The sequence below is a fragment of the Carassius carassius genome, chromosome 19 (assembly GCF_963082965.1).
Source record: "Carassius carassius chromosome 19, fCarCar2.1, whole genome shotgun sequence".
NCBI lineage: Eukaryota > Metazoa > Chordata > Actinopteri > Cypriniformes > Cyprinidae > Carassius > Carassius carassius.
The window spans coordinates 8,456,357-8,479,849 of record NC_081773.1 but is presented as its reverse complement, the minus strand read 5'-3'; the positions used below and the strand labels follow the sequence as shown (position 1 = coordinate 8,479,849).

The following is a 23,493-nucleotide window of genomic DNA, read 5'->3' as shown; positions in this document are numbered from 1 at the left end:
GCTATAAACATTGCTAAGCCAGGGTCAAAATGGGACCGTAAAAGCCAGCAACAACAGCAAATCATTTAAACGCAGTAAAAACCAGATGTTGCATCATATAACCTACAGTAGCTATCACATCTGACATGCACAGATGCCAGGTTTACATTTATTCATTTAGCTGATGCTTTTATCCAAATTACACTTGCTATATATGTCAGAGGTTGCATGCCTCTGGACCAAATAGGGGTTAAGTGTCTCGCTCAGGGACGCATTGGTGTCTCAGTGGATTCGAGCCCGGTTCTCTCACACCAAAGGCATGTGTCTGATCTACTGCGCCAACCCCACCCCTATGCCCCAGGTGTGCAGAGAGTGATTTGGCACATACAAAAAATTTATTATTTATAAAAGGCACCCAATGAGAAAGTAAGATTACAAGTAAGATTTTCATAGATGCAGTACTTGTTTACAAAAAAACCCATACAATTAAAAATAAAACAAATGTTTTAATCAGTTCAATTGCCATTTGTGTTGTGACAGAGTTTCGAAAGTACAAATGACCATAGTGTCCAATTAAGCGTCAGTTTGCATTTAAATAGTCCGATTCTGTCAGTCGTTTTAAATAACATAAAATGAGCATTTGCATACATATCTACACATAAAAATAACTACCAACGGCCTTGAAATGCCATGTGAAAATGAGATTTAGGACCAAAAACATTACTTAATTGCCATTTAGTCATTATAATCTGATGATAATTACAGCTCTAGTCACGGTTATGATTCAAACCACGACTTGAGCAGGACATCAATGCAGAGGTCTTTGCTTGACATGCAGCGGCACTAAAGGAGCAACACTTTCATTAGAGAGCTGTAATTCATACACCGTATTGATCCGTCTGCAGTTTATGATGACGGAAACATGAGCGCCTTCAAATCAGAGTCAAAATGAGCCAAACCCTTGAGCGATTCAATACCTCAGCAGAAAAAGGGGAAAAGAGGGGGAAGAAAGTAAGGCTGTAGACAACGTCAGTGAAAAAGAAAAATCGATCTAAAAATGAATGCCTAATTAAAGAGAAAGTTCAGCCACAAAAGAAAATTGCCATCATTTACTCCCACACCGTTTTCAAAACCCACAAGACCTTTTGTTGCTTTTTCATACAATGAAAGTGAACCAATTCAGGTCACCATTCACTTTGAATACACTATGGAAAAGAGCAGCATGAACATTCTTCAAAACATCTCCTTTTGTGTTCCACAGATGCAAACATGTAAAGGTCACCACACAGGTTGAAAGTCATGCAGAGGAATAAAATGATGACAGATTTTTAGGTCAAATACTCTTTTGAGCCAAGATGAGAGTTCATCTTTTTCTTTTTGTAGGTGATGAGTAATCGCCTACATATAAAAGGACGAGGGGGGGAGAACAGTCAAGCAGCCATTGAATATCCCACCACATGCTCCCCACTTTCCCGAGGCCCTCTGGAACATGAGAGCCGACTCATAATTGCACAGTGCCACACAAGAACCCTGGAATGAGGCATGATTCATGTTCATGCGTAATTTAACACCATAAAAAGAGAAGATAAAAAAACAACAACAACAACTTGATAACGAAAAAGCACCACTCACCAACGTTAATGGTTTTTGAGTCTTGCAGGTGTGTTAGTGCCGTGGAATGTTGAAGTTGCGGTGTCTCTAATGCCTCCCAACAACTTAGCTTATACATTACACACACACTGCTCTCAACCTCTACTGCATCTGATCCAGAGAGCATTACAGGCCCTGGGAAAAGAGGGCAGGACAGGACCCCTATGAAGTCGAGTCAAAGGGGCTTTACATACTGAACATGGACAGCTGTGAAGCGTTTCACTCCCATTCCTCATCTGTCTGAGAGTGAGGGATCTCTGGTTTCAGCACTATATTTGATCAGGACTAAATCATCAAATTTAAATAAGTCTGGCTCAGCTTTTTGCTATCCTCATATTGAACTTGAACAGAAGTCTGAACAGGAAGGGCTGCTATAATCCCCATAAACAGCAGTGTGACGTAAATGTTGGCAGTAAAACTTGAACCCTGATATCTGAACATACTCGATCTGTTCCAAAACCTTGTGAGCCTATGTAGGCAGCTTTAAAGGCATCCTATAGGCACAATAATGAGGTAAAGCTATCATGAGCTAATAATCAGGGCTAGTTCACCTAAAAATGGAAGTTCGGTCATTATTAGTCATTTAATCGTACTGTAAGTCATTCCAAACAAGAAGTGTTTTGTCCATAATACCACAGTGAGGTTTGTTCTCTCATGACACCAAAACCACTTTTTTTTTCCAACCACGAGGTTTGTTTTTTCATAAGAGGAAGTATGGTTCTGCTTCTATTTAGTTTACCATATCTGATATGCATAAAAAAAAGTCTAAATGAAACCTGGGGCCAGTTTCATAAAAGTTAAAACAAGTTTCAGTTATTCAGACTTATTTTGAACCAAATCAACTGACAATGTGTCAGACTAACTTAAACCCGGTTATTTGGTAAACTTGTTTTTTTATGAAACAGCCACCTGGTAATCACAAAGCAACACAGAGATGCACAATATACAGGTATTATATTGTTAATTTGCTTAAAAAATATTCCCCAATTTAATCAGTAAATATTGGATATATAATTAGTTAGATAGATGAATTGTTTTGACATACTTTATATCTAAAATTCACTTATTTAATTTTTAAACACACTAATAATAATAATAATAATAATAATAATAATAATAAAGCTTTAGAAAATCTCAAAATTAATATATTTTCACATCTAAAAAGTATGACAGCATAGATTAATACATTATTTACATGGGAGGACAAAATAAAAAAAAAATATGAAACTAGAATCTAAAAATCTGTGCATCCAAAATAAAATAATTAATAATAATAATAATAATAAAAATAAAATAACAATAATAATAAATCCAAGATGGAAGAAGTTTGTTAATTGTTTGATAATTTCACAGCATTCTGAGAAGAACTGAATGTATAATATTATATAATATGATATAATATATATTACCATTTAATATATATTACCACTGGTTTTGTGGTCCAGGGTCATGTCAAAATAATATAATATGCGCATGTACACATGTAGTCTACTTGCTGTCTATGTAGAGCATGAATCTTAATGACACACCCGTGAACAAGCTAATCACGGTGTTCAGAATTACTTTCACATCACAGACAGGTGTGTTTCATTAAAGTTAGAGTGTGAGTCTACAGGACACCAGCCCCCAGGACTTGCGTTGAAGAGCCCTGATGCAGTGCTCCGGATCAAACACTTATGCGCTTTTCTTTCAGTTAGGCGGTGCCTTTGAAGGCAGCTACCTATCTAGGCAGTGGGCATTTTACTAGGTTTTGGAACAGAGCTAGTATCTGTGTGTGTGCCAAGTTGGTGCTCAACACGAGGTACTGCACTCACCCTGCAGGAGACCGTTTCGGCCCTTATTCCAGCCATCTTGTAGGCTGTCAGTCATACACACACACACACACACACAAATGGCAAGCTCCCTGCCTGGTTTTAAACCAAGTCCTCCATAAGGGCTCTCCTCAGAATGACGCACAAGCACAGCAACTATCTCAGAGGAAAGAAAGCAAACAGCTTTGGATCATGTCGGAGCAGAGAAAAATAAAAGTGCTTCCCTCTTGGGACTCAAATAAATAAATAAAAATGCTACAGTGTCTCCTGTATAGGCATGTTTTTAAAATACAGCTGCAAGTGTATAATTTCCATAACTGAATGAAACCGAATGCATGGGATCTCTGGGCATTTAATATTACAAATAAGTTTAACTTGACACTTGTCTTAATGTGTAGCTCATGGTGTAAGGTGCCTGAAAAGAGCACAAGTGCAAACGAACCCTTTCTCATTTAGTACTTGGTTGATTTTAGAGATGCACAACATATTGGTACAAATATTGTTTTTTTTTTAGCAATATTAGATATTAAAACAGCTGGTATTGGCTGATTTTGGATCAGTGCTATTTTAGTATAATTGAGGTACTATTAATTATTTATTAACATTATGAGTTTTTTGTATTTTTACTGTGTTTTTTATTGTTTTTATTTTCATGTCTATATAATTTTTATTTCCGTTTCAGTTATTGTACGACGTAGTTAAAATTAAAATGAAAAATTGCCAACTTTGCCTTGCAAACTAGCTGTAAAAGTAAACAATCAAATGGGTTAACATTTTATTTCAAGTAATACTTTCTTAATGGCTTTAATGTTATTTAACTATAATAACTCTGCTGGACTTTGATCTGTGCCGTTCATTTCCTTTGTTTATATTGAGGCTACCTTTCCCTATCATCTAATACTCACTTATTCTATCTATCAGCACAAATTTAATAATAGTGTTGAATGTATTCTTTGGCAAAACCCCAAATTAATACATTTTTCACACTTTACATTACAATGTTGTAGTACCTAAAGTAATTTTTAATGTTTTAATTTTTAGTCTTCAGTTTTAATTATTTGGACAAAATGCACTAATTTCGTCCTTTTTTTTTACTGGTTATCGGCCATAATACCAACAACAACAAAAAAAGTCTCTCTACTGTTATTTTTTATTTTTTTGTATCAGTTAACATCTGATTGACCACAAAAACAGACCTCTATAATGATATGATCTGTATGGTACAAATAGAGAAACGCACACCAAAACACCAAACAAACAGAGAGCAAAGCTTGTTCAGGTGAAGGAAGAACCACAGGGCCTGCACACACACACACACACACACACCTGTACTCATACCGAGCTCCATCTGTTCCACAGGAAACATGGATGAACTCTGACCCTGAGGAGTGGTGGTTCAGAAGGCCGCTATGTACCTGGGCACAGGATGATGTCTGGTATTCAAACAGGAGACAGACAGTCTCCCTACTGTTCCGATGAACAGAAGCCAATACTCACATACATGACTATTGGCAATCACACCTAAACTGCCACCCACAAATACACCACAGCCCACTACCATGAACCAGGAAGAATATATGAATACATACTCACATAAATACACATGCAGCGCAGATTGAGGGCTTATTGTAGCCACCACCTTGTATAACTAAAGGGATAGTTCACCCAAAAAATAATCTTTTACTTACCCTCATGTTGTTCCAAACCTCTCTGACTGACTGACTCCTGCGGGTCACAAAAGATGATCATTTGAAATGTAATTATTTTTATTTAGACAATGCAAGCCAAATGACAATCTAATTTAGACCCAAATGTTCTTCAAAATGTGTTTGTTTGTGTCCCACAAAAGAAACTCATACAGTCTAGCAACATGAGGGTGAAAGTAAATTTTATATATATATATATATATATATATATATATATATATATATATATATATATATATATATATATATATATATATATATAGAGAGAGAGAGAGAGAGAGAGAGAGAGAGAGAGAGAGAGAGAGAGAGAGAGAGAGAGAGAGAGAGAGAGAGAGCTTTTAAAAAATATTTTTGTTTTGTTTTTGTTTAAAAGCTTGGCATCAATAAAATTCTCTGTTTTGAAAGAAATTAACAGGCATTCATCTAACACTATTTAATTAGATAATTTAAAAAGAAGATTTCTTTTGAACTATTCAGAAAAAAATTAATCTGACCCATTCTCAAACATCTTTTTTAATATTTGAAAATAGAAAAGTTATTTTAAACTGTAATACTTACACATTATTAAAATATTTATTGTATTTGAGCATGCAAAATTTATAAAGGACACTTCAACTGGCCTATTGATATCACACTCAACAGCAAAAAACAACACACACACACACACACACACACCTACATATCAATACATGCGAAATGTAAAAATATATAATATGCTTAATTTTACTGCAATGCTGCAATCTTGCATATTTAAAGTTAGCATTTTTTTCCAGCTAAGATGCCACACGGATCTTCTATTGGTCGTACGTCTAGACACAATGTGATGCATAGTCAGTGGAACTATTTATTAAATTCAAATGATAGCCTACTCAAAATATAATTTAATAATAAAATAATAATATTACTTTCTTATTAATTTAACTGTTGAATAAAATCATTTCCAAATTTGCACTCATTCGTGCCTGGGGTGATAACTTTATGAGACAAAAGCTATATGTATAATTGTAAGGGCTTTCCTTGCCATCTTCGCGCTCTTGCAAACTGGATGCTCTGACTTGCCGTAGAGTCCTTGTAGCCTTGAGAGGTTTGTCCATGTAGATGAGTAAATAAATCTGCATCTTAAGTGGCGTGTCGCGTTAACTTAACGTCTGTCGGCGTGTGGCGTTATTTTAACGCGTGGTGGCGTCTGGCGTTAACTTATCGCGTAACGGCGCTTATTTAACACCTGGTGGCGTTATGAAAACGGCATTTTAAAATTAATACGCCGTTGAAAAGCACTTGTTTTATGGTCCACTTGGCTTTCCATAGAGTCACTCCATGAGCATCTGACCGTTTGATTTGAGTAAAGTTTTTGAGTAAAAGTTTTTTTCCAGAAATCTATTACTAGCCTATTGTTCAGCAGAATGTACATAGCCTACTACTACTATTAAAATGAAACGAACATAATTTAAGGAATAATCACACAACATTTCTTCCATGTATTATTTTTAATAGTAAATCCCCCTTGTTTACCAAAAAATAAAGTGCTTAATTTTCAATTATTAAAAGATAAATTAAATGAATGTTTTATGCCTTCATTTGATAAGCAGAAAAATGTGAATACACAGAATATCAGAGGGGAAAAAACATTTCTCATAAGGCTATTTTAAGAAAAAATTTTTACAAATTAAGTTGTTTTTATGCTTTTAAATAATTACACTTGCTTAAACCGAATTAGATAATAACACATATGGTGGAGAAAAAAATTAAACATTTCATAGGGCCCTAAACATGTAATATTTGGCATATTTGTTTTTACAGTAGTTTTTGGGGGGTTGTTTTTCCTGTAAAGATAGAGATATATATCGTATATCGAGATATAGCAAAATATATCGAGATATATTTTTTGCTCCATATCGCCCAGCCCTATCGTGACCACAACAACGCAATCGCTTCACAAAGTGGAAACAGCAAATGACATACAAGAGTAAAATGACATACAATAAGGGATTTTCTAGAGAATGCATGCGGAAAAGCAGCAGGGATATCAGTGGAACAGTTTACAAGTGAAAACGGTGCAAATTATATGCAAGTAAAAAATATGCACATCAGACAGATTGTTCACATATTGAGGCAGGGAATGCATTGTACAACTGACAGCTGATGGAACAAAGAATTTTCTGTCTCTTTTTATGCATGATGGTGCAATCAGTTTGTTGCTGAATGTGCTCTTTTGTCTGAGCTGTGTGCCAAGTAGGGTGGCATTCATGCTACACGCTGGAGTACGGATGAGAGCTCTCCGTCAGCAATCGCCTCCAATGTGCCAAGGCAGAGTCTGATAACAGAGCCAGACTTCCTGATTAAACTTTATTCAGATCTCTTTCATGCTGCTGACCAAACATACAGCGGTAAAGATGATGGGATCGGCCACAACAAACTGCAATCAGTCAAAGCTTCCACATAGGGCTGGACAATAACGCAATATCAAGATGTATCGCGATATAATTTTTTTCCGATAACGGTGATATGATTTTTAAACGCATTTATGATATTTCGATATACATTACCAGTGTTTCCCATATATTGATTTATTTGTGACGTTTGACATCGTTGAATAAACATGAGCACTGCACGTTTTAAAATCAAAACACGTAGTGGCTGTTTTATATGAATGCATCTCTGAAGGGAAAGTTTTGATGGCATTTTTATTTTATCTCCTCCTGTTGGCAGAGAATCAGTTGTAGAATCAGTTTTAGTTGTTTCTCTTTTTTTATTTTTTTTCTGCAGCAACTCGGAGCAATTTTCATTCTCTTTATACTGGCTATACTCAGAAAAATGGAATAATCAGCCAACACTACCAGTCAAAAGTTTTTGAACAGTAAGATTTTTTTTTTTAAGAATTCTCTTTGCTCACCAAGCCTGCATTTATTTGATATAAAGTACAGCATCAGTAAAAGTTTGAAACATTTTTACCATTTAAAATAACTTTTCTATTTGAATAGATTTTAAAATGTAATTTCTTCCTGTGATCAAAGCTGAATTTTCAGCATCATTACTCCAGTCTTCAGTGTTAAATAATCCAGAAATCATTCTAATCTACCGATTTGCTGCTTATCAATATTTAAATTACAGTTGATTAATCAGCATTTATCTGAAATAAAAATATTTTGTAAGATTATACACTATTCCATTCAAAGCTTGGAGTGTGATTTATTTTCTTTTTCTTTTCTTTTTTTTTTTTTTTTGGGGGGGGGGGCGGTTATATAAAAAATTAATACTTTTATTTAGCAGGGATGTTTTAAATTGATCAAAAGTGAGATAAAATACATTTATAATGTTACAAAATATTTCTATTTCAGATAAATGCTGTTCTTCTGAACTTTCTTTTCATATTAGAATGATTTCTGAAGGATCATGTGACTGGAGTAATGATGCTAAAAATATTGCTTTGAAATCACAGGAATAAAATTACATTAAAAATATAAAAATATAAATAAATAAATAAATAAATAAATAAATGGGCTGGGTATCGATTCAGATGTTCCAGATAAATTCGATTCATAAAATCGACATAAGTTAACATAAGTTTACAAGTTAGTAATTAACAAAAAGAAATTTATAGCCACAAACCTATATATTAAACTCTTATCTTAGGTACACTTGGGTACATTAAAACAGAACCCATCTCTAATTTTCAAATGCATACAATTATGTTAAATAAATACAATACAATTTTGAAGCAAGATGAAAAATGTATGCTGAAAAAAGTCAGACCAGTCACATTCCTAGATCAAACAGGATTAAGTTATTTAATTTTTAAGATAAAATAATCATACAATTTGACAAAATTTGCTGTAACATTGATGCTACAAGCCTATGAACAATGTAGGACAAATAATACTGGTGTATTGGTGATAGTTAACCCAAAAATAAAAAAAATTATGTCATTATGTATTATTCATTATGTATAATAATTTTTTCTTCTGCTGTTCTGCAGATTTGTAGTATTACTACAGCATTTCACCTCTGCATTACAAATAGCTTTGTTCTTGTCCACAACACTATCTTCGTCGTCTTGTTTGTGAAATCTAAAATGCTTTCATACCTCTGACGTTTTATGTGAAGGTGGCATCAACGTCGACAAAGCGCCCGAAACTGCCATTTTAAGCACCGAATGAATAATAATTTTTTTTTTTTTTTAAATAGCAAAAATATTTCAAAATGTTACCGTTTTTGCTATTTTTGCATTAAATAAATGCAGGCTCGGTTAGATGAAGATAATTCTTTACAGACAATAACAATCTTACTGTTCAAAAACTTTTGACTGGTAGTGTATGTTAGCTTATAGTTTGAAGTCAAAGATATTAATATTAGGCGAGTCTGAGAAGATTATATGACATTGATTTCACATTTCTTGTTTGTATGAAGGCTACATACAAATAAAAGGTGAACATTAATTTGTGCGTTTTTTTTTTTTAATTTCAAAAATATTATAATGTTTTATATGTGGTGTCATAGACTTGGCAAATTCATTTCACATAGGTTTTTATGTACAGTCATCTGCTGTTTTTGCCGTATTTACAAGGCTTTTTTATTTTTTATTAAATTTTTTTATATCAATATCGGAATAATATCATATCAACCAAAATTAAGAAATATATTGTGATATACATTTTGGCCATATCGTCCAGCCCTATTTCCACAGGAAGTGTCCTCCAAATACACTTCTGCAGTAACACATAGACGATTACTGGTTAGATAATTCATGTTATCACAAAGCAATGCTGATCACATCAAAAAAGATTGAGGTCAGAAAAAAAAAAAGTTGACATGTTTTTGAAAATCACCAAGTCTGCAGTTCTGTCTTTAGTGTCACATGACCCTTCAGAAATCATTCTAATATGCTGCTCAAGAAGCAGTTATTATTATCAATGCTGAAAAGAGTTATATACTGTACACTGCTTCAGCCTGCAGTGTACAGACACGTTTTAATAATTAATTACGGCTTTACAGCAATAATAAATGTTGTATGAGGTGGCAGCATGAATAATGAAGTCATTATGGTATTTTGGAATTAACTATGGTTGCCATGGTAAATATCTTTAAGGGCTTTCAGTGCAACAAAATAGAAAAAAAGTCTTGATCAATTCAAAATCAAAATTACATTTTGGGGCATTTTAATTCCTTTCTAGATGGTTTTGGCAAAACCTGCTATATACACATAAATATATAGCTTTAGATAGATGGACAGATAGATTACACGAGAAAACTATTTTAACTAATATAATATAATATAATATAATATAATATAATATAATATAATATACCAAAATAAAAAAATTACTTCTTAAAGCAGCATTTACACCTGATCACAAATTTTAACTATTACATTACATTATTCTTCAAAAAAAAAAAAATCATTATTTATTGAAAGGAGTATTTACACCAGTTCAGAATTCTAAATTAAATTCTTTTAAACAAAGAAGACTTTAACGGAGACGGTATTAACCACTGGGTTAAGATATTTAACCGTGACACACGGGGAACTGGATAAGAGTGGTATTTCCAGAAACAGAATGGGTCATAGCTAAATGAAATGAATGTCAAAAACATAACGCTGAAGAAATGTTTCCAGGAAGAACAAAATGAACTTCTCAGCAGTCGTTTCTTACAAATTACTGAGAGCTCTGCGTCTCAAAGACAGTGCTCTACCTCCGCTAACAGTGGGATGATCGCTTCTCAATAGATTCCTGGGAGCAACAAAGGTCTTCACACAGCACAGACTGTCATCCAGCCGACACACGACAAGTTCCCCAAGACACGTCAAGGTGAAATATAGAACACTCCTGCCTACTGAAATCAGCGAGATCTGTAATACTTCAAAAAAATCCATCAGCATTTCCATATCAACAACATAGGTACAATAAATAAAGCCTTTTTGATTACAAATATCAACTTCAAATCGTATTGGGTTGCCACATCAAACATAACACCTCATGAAAGTGACTTATGTGCAAGGAAAATTACATAAGAAAATTTGACAACAGATACTTGAAAAATGCTTTAACAAAACATCCTCTCTGCAAGAGTGCGAACGGGCAGGTGTATGAGTTTGTGCATGCATTGACAAACAGAAATGTCTGACCCCATTAACTGCACGTTTGGAGCAAGCTGCAAACTGACTGATCTGATAGCTCCAGGGCCGGATGACATGCAGAGGTGTTGTGCAAATGTAAAAATGCCTCAAGCTAGTTTGCAAAACTTTTGCTCCAGTCAGGACTTTGCTTTCTGATATTCCTCACTGAATCTGACTCCTTTTCAGTGGAATATAGCTGTTACACTTCAATAACATTAAGTACATTAATGATATCTGCTTAATGGGATTCAAGCAGATTGAATCGACAAAAATAATTGACGATTCATAATTCATGCATAAATCTAACTACTATAGCAGCTGCATTACTTACTGTCAATTAGCAGCAAATTATGAGTTTATTAGAAAAAATAAACAAACTAAAATCTCTATTGAATAGCGCTTAGTAATTTTTTTAGATAATATGCATATGTTTTATTATATATGCATGTATGCATGCAGGTCAAAGATGACAAAGGGCTTCATAGGCAAAGAAAAAATCTGGTCAGGCATAATTAGAACAAGAACTTTTAGATAACATTAAAGACTTCAATTTTAGCAATCTTTTCCAGTATCCTTCAAAGCACTAGCCTATAGGCTGTACTCATTCATCAGCAAAAAGTTTTTAAATCGACACAATTTGGAAGGATTACTTTTATAAGTTTAATTATTTCACCCATAACCAAGGTTATTGAAAACATTAGGCACTTTACTTGCATTTAATATGCCTTTCATGCATATAAAATAAAACAATTTCAATTTGTAAAATTATTTTAAAAAACAATAAAAAACATTAATAAATAAAAAGCGCTAAGATCGGTCATAAAATTGCTATGCTGAAATTATATTTTGGCCTTTTGGCCCAGATGTACAGTCATAAAAACATGCTTTTCACACCCACTACAGTCTGCAAGCAGTGTAAGCATTGTCTTTGATCACAAACTTATGTCTGCAAGGCAAGTCATCTGTGCATAGTATTTTCGACACTGCAAAATTAGCAATTACCTGAACATGCCACCAAAGCAACCTGCTCACACCCATTTCAGGGGTTTACAAGTTTTCCCTTAGACTCAATTACACTTGCTTTGTGTACTTCTAATAGACGTTCATTCAGTTTCATTGAGGTCCAAAGCCCATCCCAGACAAATGTACCCTCTTGGCACTCGAAGGTCTGGACCAGAACCTCGGCATTTGCCTGTCATCTGAAATTACACTCTTGTCTCCCCGGGCCCTGAGTCTGGCTGGTGTTATGCAGCGGCTGCCCCTGACACCCCATTAGACAGCAGCACAGAGAGCAGTGTAAAGCAGCGACACACAGGCTTGTGTGTGAGCCATCCATCCCTCAGTCACCGTAATGGATGGCTCAGACGGCTTCACGCTCTGCCAGCCACCGAACCTACCCAAGTCAAAACTGTAGGGATGTCAAAAGCACCAGAATTTTGGTAAGACAAAAAATAATAATAATAATCAATTAATCAATCAATAAAAATTCTGATACCAGTATTTTGACAGTGCTTCTTTAAAGCTTTAGAAACAAGTAACCTTTTGCACAAGAGTATAATGAGAAGTAAAACATTTAAATGTGTTCAAAATAATGACTAGTTTTGACCCACTTTCCACTCACACTGCGAATATTACATTAATATAATCGGGCCTTTCACATATTCTCTCTCTCTCAATATACTAATCCTAAAAGGAACTTTATGCACTTTAATTGTGCTTTATTATATTTTAGGAGTGCTGTAAAAAAAAACTGCTGTAGACAGTATAGGATGCTCAATAAGCTTTTCACGTTTTGGATAAATTCAAATAATTACATTAAATCACAACAAGTATCAGAATTTGTAAAACTCATTAATAAAAGCATAACCTAAAGAATTCATACTAGAGAAACTTCTAAACCGTAGATGACACTTCAATATATCAGTCAAATGCTATCAGGAGCTCAGGATTTCAAAGATGCTATATTTTATTTATATTAATAAATCTTTCACTTGTTCAGCACATGCTTTAATTAATAAATGTTTATACATTTTTCAGTAAAAGTTTTCAGTTTGGTGTTAAAGTTTGACAGATTTTTCACTATCACACATTTTACTTTTTATACACTAGAATTAGTCAAGTCACAGTTAAATGTACAAATATTTTATAAAATATTGACATCTTTGTGGAAAAAAAAACCCCGAACAACAACAAAAGACATTCATTGACATCTGGAATTTGTGTACTCATACCAAAAGTAATATGCTTGGCTATGGAGAATCAAATAATTTCTCTAAACAGTGTTAGGAATTAATACAGACGTCAAATAGAGATAATCTCAAAGAACAGATGGAGATGTCATAAAGCTCGGAAATGATTGACAATGACGCTTCTTGCATTAAGACCAGAGAGACTATGACTCACTGCCACCAAACAGCACAGCGCTGAGTTCAAACAGAGAATCCTTTATCATATTTCCTCAAAATTTGGGACTTGAATGAGACAGTCAATGGTTCAATTAAACTCTAATAAAACTATATCGCACAACCCTAGAGAAGGGAAAGAAAACATTGTTAACATGCAATGATTCTTTTCTGTTTGAGTCTTTATAAGTCTCTTTCCAGTGTTTACAACAGCAGGAGCTTTTCATTTCAGTTCTGGGCTTTTTGATGTGCTCAGCTCCTGAAATTGTCGACACACGTTCATATGAACGTAATGCTTTACCAGCCGCAAGCCAACTACAAAGGAATCAAAAGTTTAGATGTGTGTACTTGCAGCTCATTGTTCTCTGTGCGTCATATACGGCAGACTTTGGACTGTAGCTTGAAGAGTAAAAAAAGCAGAAGCTCAAGTCTAATCCCAAGTAACGGTGACCCAGGAACTCTATAATTAGCATACTGTAAATCAGATTGTAAATCTTTGTCATTCGCAAGCTTGTATTTTCTTCAGAGATACCAAAGACTGGATGGAAAAGACACATTATGATGACTGAACAATTTTGAAGTAATCAGCCATCTTGATTACTTTGGCTAGCATTTCTATATATAGACCGGTTATCAGCTAACAGATATGTGGTAGAGATGGTTATCTCATAAAATGTCAACGCTTGTTTAGTTTTAGGGCATTTCATCCGGTTTGACTTACAGTATACTAATTATAGAGCCAAGTCCCATGGAGAACCCTAAGGTTAAATGTACTGCACTGTGGCACAATAGGAACAGGCTAGATCTTGATAACCATAAGTCTTGAGTTCCTGGGTCACCGTTGCTTGGGATTAGACTTGAGCTTCTGCTTTTGACCTTCAAGCAACGGCCCATATATGACACACAAAGTACAATGAGCTGTAAGTACACAAATCTGAACTCTTGATTCCTTTGTAGCTTGCTTCCAGCTGGTAAAGCATTACCTTCATACGAACGTGTCTCGACAATTTCAGGAGCTGAGCACATCTTAAAGCCCAGAACTGAAATGAAAAGCTCCTGCTGTTGTAAACACTGAAAAGAGACTTCTAAAGACTCAAACAGAAAAGAATCAGTGCATGTTAACAATATTTTCTTTCCCTTCTCTGAGGTTGTGTTCTTTAGTTATAGCTATGTGTTCCCTCAGTATTATCAGCAGTTTTTGCATTGCTCAAAAGCTAATTAAATGGTGAATTCAACAGGCAAAACACCACTATCACTAGGAAATTGGAAATTAGCGAGTGGAATTCGTTTTCCCAATGGACTCACCTCCGATTCATTCAAATTTTTTAACTTTAACACATAATTTCACCGCATTGATCATAAGCTGCTTTATTCAGCATTACTTCACACATCGCTATATTACTGACATGGACTCCACGAGTGACTGACTCAAGAACAACTTTAGATGGGAACCTCATCCCCAAGAAAGAGATCAAGAGATCAAGCATCCCATCACAGCTGCCATGTTTCACTCTTTCACTCTTCACAAGCCAAGATCCCTTTAATGCTCTCAGGTTTTGCAACATCCATGTTGCTAAGGCTATCGGTGTTGCTTAAACTCATTTAGTTGTTTTCAGTTACATGCTTGTGCTAGTTTTTGTGACGCGGCGCAAGTGTTTTAGCCAGTTTCAGCCCAATGCAGTTCTCATTTTGCCGTCCCGCACTGTGTTGTTTAAAAAGCAAGTGCTTTTCTGCCATTTGTGAGCCCATGGGCGTGCTGGTAAAAAAAAAAAAAATAGAGAGGTGTTCAGGCATATTGTTGCCATGTTGCTATTTTGAGGAACTGAAAATAGACTGAGCCATTGACCAACTTAAACCAGGTCTAAAGTCAATGGCGCAGTAGTGTAGCGTATCAGACCTGAACCAGACAAATTAAAGAGCCGATCAGGATTTTGCTCAACCACACCCATTAGGACACAGAGGATTGTGGCTATCATGGCAGTAAAGGATACATCTATTCTGCCTTTATATATCGACCAGATGAAGGTATGTCAGGAGTCAGGAGGTGTGAAATCGCATCATCGCAGTGTGAAACTGACGTTGAAAACTCACGTTAAATATATTTTAAAGCACATATATGAAGTTATAGTGAAACTACACATTTATAATTCTTATTTTTTGATAAAAAATAAATTCATCTTGAAAATTACCAGCTTCTCACTGGGAGCCATTGCCCCACCCATAGCTTCACCACTGCTCTCAACTAGTGCTGTAAAATATACATGAGTGTCAGTTGGTACATTAATAATAAAATTAACTGATTTGTATACAAACACTTAAATTACACTCAATGACATTTTTATGATAATAAATTGACAGTTACATCATTATATTTCTATTCAAATTCATTTTTTGAAACCATAATTTGATGGATTTATTCACACGTAGCCTAAATTACACTGAAGAATTATGATACTATAATGCTTTTTGGTGCATATATTTAGCAAAATGTCAGTCAGCTAGTATTTTTTAGCTACCTTACGAGTTTATGGTCACCAAATACTTTTTTTTCCTGAGGTAAATATGACATTAAGTGACACCCCAAAATGGCATTTATTATTGGAATACGGTTTAAAAATAAATGAATAAAAATAATTCACATCAAAAGTTATAAAGCCCAAAGCTTTTTGCAATTTATTGGATGCTCCATTCATTAACAGAAAACAGGCCATTTAAGAATCAATATGGTTTCATAAAAATGAGAATCGATTAAAACAGACAAATTTATATTTTTTACCTAGACCTATACCTTTGTATCTTTAGGTTCAGTGCTAAACAAAATGACAGTGTAAACACTAAGCGAACCAGGACCAAATTTATCATTTGCTTTTTTTTGTGTGTAAATAAACCCAGAGACTACAGCGACCACACCATTGTGCGAATCTGGGCACTGTTGAGCATAAAACTCAATTTTCATCAACTGAACAGCCAGACTCAAACTCAATAGACAAACATTGACACTCCATTTATCAGAAGACATAAGAGCATGTTGACAAATGGGGCTGCCACATTACATAAAACAGGCAGCGAAATCAGTACAGTACCATACAGAGAGAGCTAAAGCAGGGACACCAAAAGGAATATAAAACAAAGAGGTATCCAAATCCTTGTCCTACAAAGCCTAAAAATAACCAAAAGGCACAATTTAAATATGCATTATCATTTCAATAGGTTCATGTGCATCTTTTTACCCAGGCTAGATGCCTGTAGCTTATTTAACAACAATGTGGTGGTTTGTAATTATCGCAGCATTCTCCTCTGCACACAACACTGAAGAAACTAGAGAAAATAGTGTTTTGACTTTGGATTCTTCATGCAGAATTAATAAGCACTGAATATTTCAGAGACAAAAACAAAGCAGAATATGGTTGTATTTGAGCAATTTGTCGTCAAAATATAAGATATCAGTATGACCATTTGTGGTACTTTAAGTGTTCTTTTATTAAGGCAAAATGGCATGAAGCTGTCTAGAGCTGCAACAACTAATAGATAAAATCGATTATTATCGATAATGAAAACTATCAACAATTCTCATTATCGATTAATTGGGTCTGCCCACAGTGCACGTACAACTTCAGCCGGTCACATCAAATTACAGCAATGAATAATGCATTTCTATGGACAAAATGCATCTACAAATATTGAAGCAAACAGAATGAGCTCCTGCAGGAAAAGTATGTGATCCAAGCTGCCTAAAACATGATACATCTTTATTTTAAGCTTCAAGCTGATGCATTAGTGTAATGGCTTGCCTGTCAGGCGCTTTTACAGATATGTGTGTGCGTCCAAATTGTTTTTAGTCAACGGTCATATCCTTAACTGTAAATGTCACAGATTTACTCAAGCCTTTCCATTTTTGCATAAAGGCCCGCTCTGACAGTCAGTGTTAAGTTGAAATCTTTACTGCAAGAGCGCCGGCGCGGCGGGCGCGCTAAACAGACAGAACACAGAAAGGGGAGGGGGACCATATTCAACACAAAAACATTAATTCTTCTGGAATATCTGTTGTTGAACATTACTTTTATGTTTAAGTGTCAACATGTAATTTATGAGAGTACAGGGACAGCAGTGTGTAATTGTCTGAATATAAATACCAGACGCTTTTACAAGATAAAGAAATGACAGTAAGATTAGACCGAATGTGATCAAAGTGAATGCTATGCGTGTTCCTACATAAAACAAATTTATGTAAGGTTTTTAACCAATTTTGTAAGGTTTGTGCCACTGCTGCTCTTAACTAACAGTGTATTGGTAATTTCCAAAATAATTTTTTTGCTTTCTGTATTGGTTAGACCTCCAATATGCATAAGCTTTTTAGTAACAGTAGTAAGCTATTTTTAATGCTATAATATAATTATTCTTGTTATCTGTGAAAGACAGAAAAAATCTAAGTGCTTTATAGTGTTTTTTTATTCAGATACCCAGTTAGTCAAAAAGTACATAAACAATGCCAGCAAGCATGCGAGCTGTCATCAAAGGCAAAGGAGGCTATTTTGTTGTTATGTGAATAAACACCATTTAGTTGTTTTAGCTTGGTATTTGTCCAAAAATTACAATAACATTTTTAGAATTTAATTTTTTTGACAGATTCCTAAAATGTGTTTTGTCTTACGACAGGTGGTCTTATAAATTGTTAAGCACTTTGTTTTCATAGCATTCAGTTGGCACATTTGTTTTAAGGACATTGGGCAAAATGTGGAATAGTGTGTTTTTGTCAGTAAAATTTAAATAAACAATATAGGGTTTTAATCCTATTAATAAAAAGTAATCTGCCAACTAATCGATTATCAATATAATTGTTAGTTGCAGCCCTAAAACTGTCCTTAGTAGACATCAGCCTGTGGAAAACAATAGTGTTGTATGCCTCAACAAATGGGTAGCTGCACCACTAAATGGCAAGACAAATTGTGCTCAAATAACCAACAAAACCTTAACTTTTGCTAGCATGTAATAACATCCATTACGCTGTCTGTTCCAGCTCTGATGTTTGTGCTGTTTGTCTGAAATGAACTTGTACTAGGTAAGGGATTTTATTATTTGGCAGTTTAAGGTTACAGCGGTTGCTGTGTGGTAATTACATTTGCCTGATATTCTGTGTGTACATTGGGATGTAATGACTTATGACTGATTAAATCTGCAAATCAGCTGTGCTGAAGTTCTTCACCCTGTTGCCTTTTCTAATTACCTCAACCTGATTGCAGCTCCGCTGCTCTCTTTTTTCAATTGTGAAAAACACCCACACAACAAAGACTGCTCCATTGCTTCGAATAAGAAAAGAAAAATGCAAATCTGCCATGTGACAATGTCACATTCAACATGCAAAACAAAACCCTTATGGCCATTTCAAGACGAAGATTAAAGAGGAAGAAAAAAGGATGAGTAAGAGGTGTTTAGGATTGGAAAAAAAGCTTTGTTTTGATTTAGCACATTAATACATGATTACAATCCATTTCAGTCCAGGTGACGAAACAGTGACCACCAATATGTTGCCAATGTATGGTTAACTATAGTTGGCTAATGGCTATCAAACGTTCTTGTTGGAACTGCAATATTTGAAAGAAAATCTAGTTAATCTTGGAAATATCAGTTAAAATGGGAAATTTGGGAATGTTAAAAAACCCTTTTGTAGAGTCCTAAAACAAACAGCTATAACATGTTACATGATTGGGCACATGCATATTGAACATTTAGAGAAGGAAAGAACTCTGACCAGAGAACTATTAAAAGACAACAATGTTCCATTGACCCCACTTATAATCTATACAACATAAAACCCGCATGATCATTGATCAGGAACTGCAAGATGCAGTGATGGTCAATAAGCCACATGTCTGAAACTGAGCTAGTGGACAATAATGTGTCATGTTTCATTTGAAAAAGTGAAGTGACATTCAGCCAAGTATGGTGACCCATACTCAGAATTTGTGCTCTGCATTTAACCCATCCGAAATGCACACACACAGAGCAGTGAACACACACACACACACACTGTGAGCACACACCCGGAGCAGTGGGCAGCCATTTATGCTGCGGCGCCCGGGGAGCAGTTGGGGGTTCGATGCCTTGCTCAAGGGCACCTAAGTCGTGGTATTGAAGGTGGAGAGAGAACTGTACATGCACTCCCCCCACCCACAATTCCTGCCGACCCGGGACTCGAACTCACAACCTTTCGATTGGGAGTCCGACTCTCTAACCATTAGGCCACGACTTCCCCAAAAGGAACTCAAAACAGCAATCTTACAGCATCTACAGCCAGTGTTTGCATATGCAGATCTTACAGTAGCTCCTCTGAGAGCTGGCCTGGAATCCGGATATCTCAAGACCCATGAGCTATGTTAATGCAAGTGTGTTGTAGTTTTGAAACTGGCATAACACTGATCACAGATGACTAGTTATAACAGATCACTGGTGATCTTTACAGTATTAATACTGTAAAAACAGCCTATTTTTAGATTCTTTAGCTAGTACTCTAAACTCAATATTATGCATGACATACCTAGAAGAACTCATTAAGACTTCACTGATTAACCCGATTTTCCATCTGACAAAGAACATATAGACATCACTTTGCACACAAAGCACTAACAAACAATGCATCCAGTATGAACGCCTAGAATTAATTAGCTGTATATGCCAATCCTTAATAGATTAATTAGAAATGCATTACCTCATTTAGTCTCTTATAACTCTGCAATGTGTGTATGTGGTTGTGATTTTTGGACAATGTAGGCTTTGTATCTAGTCTTGTTGTTCTGCTACAGCTAGTTTAAAACTGTATCCAGTCTCTAGATACAATTTCCCATTATAGGCATTTTTTTCCTACTCCAGAAAATGTCCTATTGTTCTTGTGACTTCATCTGGATCAAGTCTGTCACACTGCTTGTTGTTCTTGTCATGCTGGAAAATTGCCTAGATTTAGCCAGATGCACACACAAACATAGACACCATACTTGCATAAACCTTCCATAGTCTTCTACGGTTCCTGATGTAACCATACAAAAACGATTCATTAATAACAACTAATTTTTCATCACCAGAGAGGATAAGCACAGCACCAACCTATGATGTGTCAACAGATGCACAAATTATACAGAATTCATCAAAAGGATGCAAATAGACCAGTATCATTATTGTTAATTATTAAAAAATGTGTTTTTATTAAGTACAGCCAGAATTAAATATTAATTTTATATTTTAATGTAACCCAAATGTTATAATAAAAAAGAAAAAAAAGAAATAGCCAAATATATAAAAGGAAATCTAAAATTTAATTAAAATGACAACTGATAATAAATCAATTTCAAATCATCTATATACACTACTACAAAATTGATAATACAGGAACGTATGCATGTTTGTGTGTGTGTGTGTGTGTGTGTGTGTATACACACACACACACACACACACACATTATATATACACACACACATACATACAAATATATACACGCAAACACACATATATATACATATACATATATATATATATATATATATATATATATACATACATACATACATACATATATATATAATAAAAGAAGGCAACACTCTTTCAATTAGGTCTCCATCTATTGTCATTCTAACAAAGAACATTTTCACCATCAACATGCATATATGTAACATCTAACAACACTGAAATCTGGAAGTGATCCTTTCCATTCAAAACCTCCACCTCTACCACCCAACCAGTACATGTTCTCCCCAGTCTGCTCACCTGGCAGATAAAGGGGTTTTGCCTATCCTGTAGACAGCATCAGACTGCACTTGAGGGCTGCCGTGAGGTATTTAATTGAACTTCAGCATGCATAGCACACAAAACAACACTGAACACAGAGGGAAAGGGTTATAAAGCACACTGAACTCAACACTACGTGTGTTTTGAACGCGAACACAGGGTTTACGAGCAAAAGCACTCAGATGTTGTGCAGCCATCACTGCATTGTGTCCACAGAGGGGACAGAACAACGTGTTGTAAATGACGTCGAGCATGCAAGTAGCACAATTAAAAACAATCATGCAAAAGAATAAACATATCCTAATAACATGCCCATCATATACTAATCGCCGTTATTATATCTTGCGTTCACAAATCGCTGCTAATAGAACGGAGTGCAGCGCGCGGCTTACCTGAGAAATCAGCCCGCGTTCATTGTTCTGTTATAAGCGGGTGATATATTCCTCTCGATCCTTTTCAGCCGCTATTGTTTGCGTGCTTTGATTAAAAAAAAAACAGAGCTGGAGGCGTGCTGCGGGACCGGTGGTGCTGCTCGAGCGGTAACGGAGGACCGTGTAGTCGGTGTCTTTGATTCCTCCAGCTCTCGTTGTATTTTATCAGATGAGTTTTGTTGAGGGGCGGAGCCTCGGAGCTGCTTCTTTAAACAGAGCGCTTGATTGACAGTTAGCGGCGCTCTAACCATCTCACCGCTCTGTTGGATTAGTTAGGTTGTAAGGTGATGTGTCGAGAATCGTACAAACGTATTAGAAGAGCTTTGAGGTTAGTCTAGAGCTGCCATGACTAGTAACATGTTCTGTATTGATATTTTCAAATGCACAGTTCATAGTATCCTAGCGCCTGCCGTGATGGCTGTCAGTTTTTTTGTCTTTGTTTTGCCATTTATAGGCTATGCAGTTAGAAAAAAATAACTTTTAGCAGGTACACGCTTTCTTACTGACCTACAACAGTCTTTTACGGGATAACTTTAAAATACATAGCAGCTTCAGAAATCACATATGAGGTCCCTTGTGACCCCCCCCCCCAAAAAAAAGATATATCCAAAGTATTTAAAAGATAAAACTTGCATAAATATGAATTAAATAAAAGGTGTTTTGCTTTACAGTATCCTACATTTTAAAAGCATTATGTTTTAATAGTAGGACTATTTTGTCATGCTGTAAGGACTTGAATTGATGTTTTGACTTACCTACTAAAGCACATATAGAGCTTCTATTTAAAATTCTATGTAATTTTGATTGGCTTATAACATTGAAAGTTCATATTAGGCCTACCTACTAAACTGCAGCTCCTTCATTACAAATACACAATTACAAATATATTCAAACACTTGATATAGGCCTACACATTCCAAAAGAATGACACAATAAGGAACATTTCGCTGACCATAAAATGCTTGTCAGTATGTTCGACAGTGTAACCATATTTGAAACACAATTAAAAAAAATTGGTAAAAAAAAAAAGGTAAACTCTGCAGGAAAGTTTTTAAACTACTTTTTTAGAGTAGTTCTTTTACACAAGATATATGCGTGTAGTAGAGTTGTACACATTTAATGCAAGACTAGCTAAATATAGCCATAACAGTTATTTTATTAAGACATACCCATTTACAGATCCTTTGAAATTTGCAAGATACTTTAATCATGCAATGCATGTGTTCAAAAACTGCTGTGACATCTGAACTAACAATAAAATAAAATAAAAATGCTGGGTATGATATGGCAGGAAGCTGCTGCTATATGATATGCTGTGGTGCAGCACAAGCTAACCTCCCCTAGTGAAAACAGTCTGCCTCTTAATTGTTTCATTACTAAATGTCAATAAGTAAATGTCTTGCTAGTCTGCGGTTATTCATTCATTTGTGTGCCATTACAGGTTATTGCTTCATTGGCAGTACAATTACATTGATGCAGTGAAATTCCAGCTATGACTGCATGTGTTATTTGATTGGAAAGGTCATCGGCGAAGAGAGACCTAGATGACAATGCTCGTCACGCTGGTAGTGTTGATAATGGGGGGAGAGAGTGTGCAATTGCTCCTCCAGGGTGATGAGAAAA

At 35.3% G+C, this 23,493-nt stretch overlaps 1 protein-coding gene across 2 annotated transcripts in view; it reads right to left on the bottom strand.

Annotated features, from left to right (window-relative positions):
• The window catches only part of LOC132094989 (beta-galactoside alpha-2,6-sialyltransferase 2-like), a 65,509-nt gene extending 43,476 nt beyond the window's left edge, over nt 1–22,033 (bottom strand). The window contains exons 1-2 of one of the 2 annotated variants that reach the window (XM_059499697.1): nt 21,832–22,033; nt 5,129–5,165 (exon numbers count right to left, since the gene is read on the bottom strand). The gene's annotated coding sequence lies outside the window, so the exon portion shown is untranslated. The remainder of the gene's footprint in view (nt 1–5,128; nt 5,166–21,831) is intronic. The other variant, XM_059499696.1, reaches the window with a different exon arrangement.
• Nucleotides 22,034–23,493: the final 1,460 nt, after the last annotated feature.